Raw genomic sequence first — 7,459 nt, forward strand, 5'->3', positions numbered from 1 at the left:
GACATGATCGAGAACCGACAGCTGAATAGCCGTGCCGTGACAGGGTGCGTAGAACATTTTCACTGAGAGGATGGGAGGTAGCCACTGACAACGGTGAAACCCTACATACAGCTTGCCATGGAAAGGAGTAAGAAGGATTTGATGAAGATAGTAGGAAAGCAGAGAGACGGAAGGGACAAAGCATCTCCATTCACTTATCTGAAATTCTCACCAATGAATTACATAAGTATCTCTATCTTTATGCTTTATTCATATATCATCCATAACCATTTGAATCTGCCTGACTAAGATTTACAAGGTGACCATAGCTTACTTCATACCAACAATCTCCGTGGGATCGACCCTTACTCGCGTAAGGTTTATTACTTGGATGACCCAGTGCACTTGCTGGTTAGTTGTGCAAAGTTGTGATAAAGAATTGAGATTACAATTGTACGTACCATGTTGATGGCGCCATTGATGATCACAATTTCGTGCACCAAGCATTCAATATATCTTGATTTTTTCGTTGCAAAACTTGACAAAGATCGTGACAAACCTCAAAATATTTCTCATCAAATTCAAAACATAGAAAAATTCAAAGAATGTGATAGCATCATAAGCAGCACTAGCATCACCACGAGTGGAGAAATTACCTTCTTCTGTACTTTTTTCAAGAACTTCACAAGTAGCATCAGACATGCATAGCAAGCTACGCACAGAATTCAAATGAGACTTCCATCTAGTATCTTCAACTCTTTGCAAAGTACCAATTTGATTAAGTCCACTACCTGTCACAATCTGATCATTGGCAATTAAGTTTGCAACATTATTTGTTTGAGCAACCCTTAACTAATCATGACGTTTAGGAGAAACAGTCACAACATTCACAATTAGTTTAAATTTTGAAAAGAATTGATCAACATAGCAAACTTCTTTGGCTGCAGAAACAAGAGCTAATTGTAATCGATGAGCAAGACAATGAATGTAATAAGCAAAAGGGAAATCTTTCAAAAATAGAGCTTGCAATTCATTCCATTCACCACGCATATTACTAGCTCTATCATACCCTTGTCCCCTAAGATTTTGAAAATCAAGATTATGACGAGAAAGAACTGATGAAATTTCTATTTTCAATGTCAAAGAACACGTATCAGAAACATGTATAAGATCAAAAAATCTTTCTTGAACACAACCGTGCTTGTCTACAAATCTCAAAACCACAGACATTTATTCTCGCTTTGACTCATCTCTTGCTTCATCAATAATTATACAAAATTTAGAATCACCAATTTCTTCTCGAATTGTTGCATGCACTTTTCTAGCAAAGATATGCAATATATCTTTTTGAACACCGGGAGATATATATTGAGCATTTTCAAGGACAACATTATTAACATTCTGATTACAGAAAGCTAAAAGCTTAATTAACTCAATAAAATTTCCCTTATTCAAAGATCCAGGACTTTCATCATCGCCTCTAAATGCACATGCTTGAAATGCAAGCCATCGAATAGCATTAATAAATGTCTTCAACCTTAAGCGGTTATTTGCAATAGTTTTATCACTATGCCTATCAAGAACTTTGTCTATATGCTTGATTGAGCCATTAAATCATCACAAGATTTTACACATAAATTATGAAGAGAATTAGGAATAGAACCCTCGTGACATTCAAATGCACAATTCACTCAATTGTTTACTTTCTTCCAATTACTAAATTCTAACTCTGAAAATGTATTTTTTTCATCATTGCGAGCACTATAATGTTTACCAAACAAGTAGCAAGGCAAACAATAAGTAACATCTTTTTCTGGTGAATATTCTAACCAACTTGAAATTTTCTTAAACCAAGAAGATTAAAAATATCGACGGTGATTGTTATTACTAGAAGCTGGATAGCTAATATTTGTTGGTTGGTATGACCCAACTATTATGTATGCTGTACGAATCTTATCACGTTTATTGATATTATACTGCCAAATTAGACGTCGCTTTCCCGGATCTCTTTCTAGTAAAGAGATATCAACATCTCTTTCTAATCTTGGAACTTTGCCTTTATGTTGATGTGTATTTTGAGTAAGATTAGAGAGTTTACTTACTTGAACTTCTTGTGAAACAAGATTAGAGGGTTGACTTGTTTGAACTCCAACATCATCAGTAACTTTTCTCTTAAAAATTGCATCAATTTTACTTTGCTTTCTCATCATAAAATGTTCTAATTTTTTTTACCTGAAAAAAATTTAAATAATTATATACTCACATGAATAAACAAAGTCTAAATTTTTTATTAATTAAACATCAATAATAATATTTTTTTACTAAGTCACTATCAATTTCACTAAAAATAAAATAGAAAAGAGAGAGAGAATAAATCTTAAAAAGGAATAAGTTATTTATCTATAATCTATATAAATACAAAAAAGATAAAATTATATTATTTTATAGTAAAAAAAATATGATTTATTAATTAATAATTTTATATAATTATATAAAAAAAATAAAAAGTAGAATGAGTAGAGTAGCGAATACCTTTGCTATGATTGAAGACTTTGACAATTGACAGCGAAATGATGCTGTGAGGGCAGAAGGCGTACTCCAAGAAAAGACCAAACTGGCTATGGCTAATGGCTCTAGGCCTCCAAGAGACCAAGAGAAGACCGAACTGGCTAGGGGCTTTGGCTGATGGCTCGAAGCCTCGAAGAGAAGACCGAACGTTTCAATGTCAAAAGGAACACAAACATAAAATAAAGAGAATGTAGACATGTAGTGTTTATTATTTAGGAATTTAAAAAATTTAAAAACTATTATATTTTATTTGGGTTGGGCCTTTTAGTTTATACTATTACTTTTTTTAAAAAAGTTGGGTCCCAGGCCTCTACTTGCCCCCATGTATTCGTCCCTACTTACTGAGTTTGCGTTCGAGTTACTTTTCTGTAGGGTTCTTTCCACAGTTTTAACTTTTTCATTTACACCTTCTACAAATTTTACTTTTCTTACAAGTTTATCATTCAAGTAATATTTGTTTTCACTGTTCAAACTTTACATTCCAATATTTTTATTTTTCATTTCAAAAGTCCTTTGATCTAATCGAAGGCATTTTATTATTTTATTTAAATTCAATGCAATTTATTTTAAATTCATTCAATTTATTTTCAAAGTCTTTTATTTATTTTTTCAGATTTCTTTAAGTTTCTGTTCAATCGAAAGGTCTTTGATGCACTTTAAGAAAATGGGTACTCACAAAGAGGAGTAGGTTTCGCTCCCAGATAATAGACATCAAACCACATTCAATTTGCTAAAAATCGATAAAATAGATATAAAATTGTATTTGATAGAAGAGACATGGATAGAGATATTGTGTTTAGAGACATTGAATTAGTATATTTTGTGTCCATCTTGACAGAAAAAACACAAATCAGAGACAATAACAAAAGACACAACTTATTTTTTTCATTATTTTTATTAATTTTTTATAATTATATTTTTTGTCTCAAACTTTTTAAATAAAAAAATAAAAATAAATTATATTTTTATCATTTATTTTAGTTTATTATAAAAACAGAATATAAAAATACACTGTTCAACCATTTCTATTTTTTATATTTTATTCTTATTATCTTGTCTTATCTTATTTTAAAAAATACAGACTCTAAAAGAACAAATGGCCCATTCACCCTAATCCATTAGCTCAAGCCACTTTTACTATTATTGGCTACACTTGGCTAAAACAAGCTATTGACCGAGTTATCCTTTAAGAACCACATATATGTTGCTGCAGTTTAACTCTTTACGTAATTTTAACTTGCAAAACAGAGATGTTTTTTGTATTTCCAAACACACACCACGACAAAATAATGACAAACAATCGAATCGTACATATCATACCAGTATGTCAATAAAATAATTGACACATGTAAAAAATTTCCTATACTAATATCAACATAAGACAGGAAAACTTTCAATGGTACCGTCTACTTTATTGATATTCTGGTAAACCATGTACGGATCACTGATGAAAATAAAATTTGTCTTTTTTATTAAGTGTAATGTCAAAAAAGTATAAGCAAGGATATAGAAAAGATGGCTCAATATAGTTGTTTTGGCTGCTATGAACTGAGCCATCCAAATAAGTGTGTGATTATTTATTGGACTCAAAAAGTTGACTTGACGATCCTTTCAGCATGCAGTCTGGTTTATTGTTAGATTCTCTAATCCAGTTGAAAAAAATTTGCATTCTTGATTTGTTGAAAGACCGATGTGTGAGAAAATAAAAACGGTCATATTTATTGTTAGAGTTACTCCCAAAAAGAAAGAGAAAAAATAAAAATTAAAAACATGAAGAAATAAAGTTCGAATAACATAGAAAAAATGGTTATATTTATTTTTTTAAAAAATAATTTTTATAGATTTTACTAAATTTTTAATAAAATTTATATAATTTAAAATTTTTTATTGTATTTTTATGGTAAATTAAAAATATGTAATTAGATTTTTACTAGTTATTTTTTTAGCAAAAAACAAAATACTAGAAAATTTACTTTTAAAATATTTTTTAATGCATTTTACATCAAATAGAAAAATAAATTTTACAAATATTCGTATTTTCTAATAAAAATAGCTTGAAGAAACTTAATTTATAATTTTATCTAATATAAAAATTCAATTATAAATTTTTAAATTATAAAAATTTAATTAAATATTTAATAAAAATATAACTACAAACAGAATAATTAAACTATACACAAAAATTAAAATAAAAAATACTGTAAATTTTTAAAAAAATAAGAGTAATTACTAATTACAAATTATAATTGTTCTACATATTTTGGCCAATAAAAAAAATGTAGCCCAAAAACACTGCATTCTACCTTCTAACAAAAGTTTATTATGCAATTTCGCCCAGATATATATACATAGTTACATCAAAATTGCTAATCCATATTTCCCTAAAGACTATTGGTCCTGCAAAACCTAGTCACAACATAGAAGCCTTAAAGGCTCTATTATCAGTGAGCCTAACTACGAAAAATTAAGCTACCAAAAAATCAGCTGCCAAGCAGCCAACAAAGGAAGCCTGCGCCAGAGGCGGGGGGCGGTGGGGAATACTCTTCATGCAATCAGGCAATCGCCCCTCAGTTAATAAAAAAAATCCGTACATCTTGTGATGCTCCCCATTTTAAGCAAGTATACTAAAAAAGTTACATCTACCATCTCAATGCTTATTATTTTTCGTATGAAAGAGAGAGAGAAGTGTATTACAAGATACTATGAGAAGAGGAGTGTTTTACATTATTATAAGTTACACAAATCGGGCTGTCTAATTTTTATTTTAAAAAATAAAAAAATTTAAAAATATAAATTAGGTCTTTCGATTTATAATTTATTTTTTTTAAATAAATCGGACCGTCCGATTTGAATATTATTAATTAAAAAAATATCATATAAAAAAATACATAATCTTCTAATAATAATGTATTACACATATATTTATCAATATAAAAAAAATTAGCCCAATCTCAACCATTAACATATCAATATTTTTAGAATTCAGATTTAAAGTATACCAGTGCACCTGTAAAGTACATTGGTACAAGTGAAATTCTTCCCATAAGACAATTTTCATTGGATAATGATAGAGGAATATTGTGTACAGTGCATTGATGATTGAAAGTCTAACCATCGGTTTGATTGATGTAACAACTACTGTGCGAGTTATTATTGATTTAAGAGTATATATCCATTTTGGTCCTCAAGGAATTTTAAACTAGACATTTTAGTCTCCAACTAAAATTAATTATTCGATTGGTTCCTAACAATTAATTTCGTCAGTCACTTAGGTCCTTGGCTCCGTTAACTCCAACGGAAGACAAAATGGTCCCTGAAAATTCTAACATGGGACAAAATGATCCTTGACAACTCTAACAAGGAACAAAATGATCTCTGACAACTTTATTCGAAAACAACACTGTTCTTCCCTAATTTTTATGATATCTTGCATAACCCTAACATTCATACTCTCTTTCTTCACCTTCACAGTCTTCTTTTCCATCTTTTCCTTCCTCCTCTTTAACTCCAAGATTAAACCATGGTGTAATTGTCACACGTGTTGCACCTACCTCAACATGTCATGGACCACACACTTCATAAATCTTTAGCTTCATTCCTTCTTTTCTGGAGTTTTAACAAATGACTTGCTGTCTGGATTCATGGGATCCATCGAATACGACAACTAGTTAAGAGACATAGGCATTAGTTTCCTGATTATGAATTGGTTGAGAACAAGTTGATGATTTTTTTTTTAGATAATTACATCTCCACCCAATTCCAAACAAAGTGGGCATAGTTTCAAAAAATAGTAACAAAAACAGAGCAATAGGTATAAAGAAAACATAAAAACTAGCATAAAACAGCAAACAGGGAGCAAAAGAATATAATGATTTTAGCTCCTCCAAAGACACTTCAAGATGAACCCGATCAGTTATACAACATCAAATCATGATCATTCTCCTTCCAACTTTTACTCTGCAGAATTATTGGTCTTTTTCATAAATCAGTAAATCATGCATCAAAGATCAACTTCATAGGTCTTCTTATTCACCTTAGACTTGATATTTGCACTCATAAGTACATCAATTACTCCTATATTGTCGATCTTGATACCATCGATTTGTGCATTCTACAACTTCCTCCTTTAACTTCTCTAATACCAACACTCCATTATTAAAGACAATGTTATTTCTACATTTCCATGTGCACTATATTACAGAAAAAAATAACACCATTCACACTTCCTTTATATCTTTCCTTATCTTTCCATCCATCCACACCTCAAAGCATTCTTTGGTGGTTCCTGGCCAAAACCAAATCACACTCCAATCCACCAAGATTGATCTCCACAACTTCTATATACGATCACATGAAAAAAACAAGTGATGTATCGTCTCCAATCTATCCTTACATAAGACACAAAAGGATTCCACTTTTAGTACAATCTTAAACTTACATAATCTATCTATAGTATTCAATCTTTTTAAAATTACAAATCACATCAGCAACTCAACCCGTGGAGGATTTTTTTCTTGTGAACATTAAATTTATAGAGTGTGCATTGTGTAGTTTGAAGTTACAGTGCTAGACTGTTAGTGTTACGCGAGATATGATAGAAATTGTGAGAGAATAGTATTGTTTCCGAACAAAGGATATCAGGGACCATTTTGTCCCATGTTAGAGTTGTCAGGGACTATTTTGTCGACGGAGTTAATTATTAGGGACCAATCGAGTAATTAATTTTAGTTGGGGACTAAAGTGTCTAATCTAAAATTCTTTAAGGACCAAAATGGGTATATACTCTTGATTTAAACCAATTTTGGATTAATGAGACTTTTATAACATCTATAATGAGTTAAGATTCTTAAGATCATACAAAATAAAAAAAATATTAATTAAACACTGAAATAATGAGAGTGTTAATTCTCCG

Source organism: Arachis duranensis, chromosome 4 (assembly GCF_000817695.3).
Source record: "Arachis duranensis cultivar V14167 chromosome 4, aradu.V14167.gnm2.J7QH, whole genome shotgun sequence".
Classification (NCBI taxonomy): Eukaryota; Viridiplantae; Streptophyta; class Magnoliopsida; order Fabales; family Fabaceae; genus Arachis; species Arachis duranensis.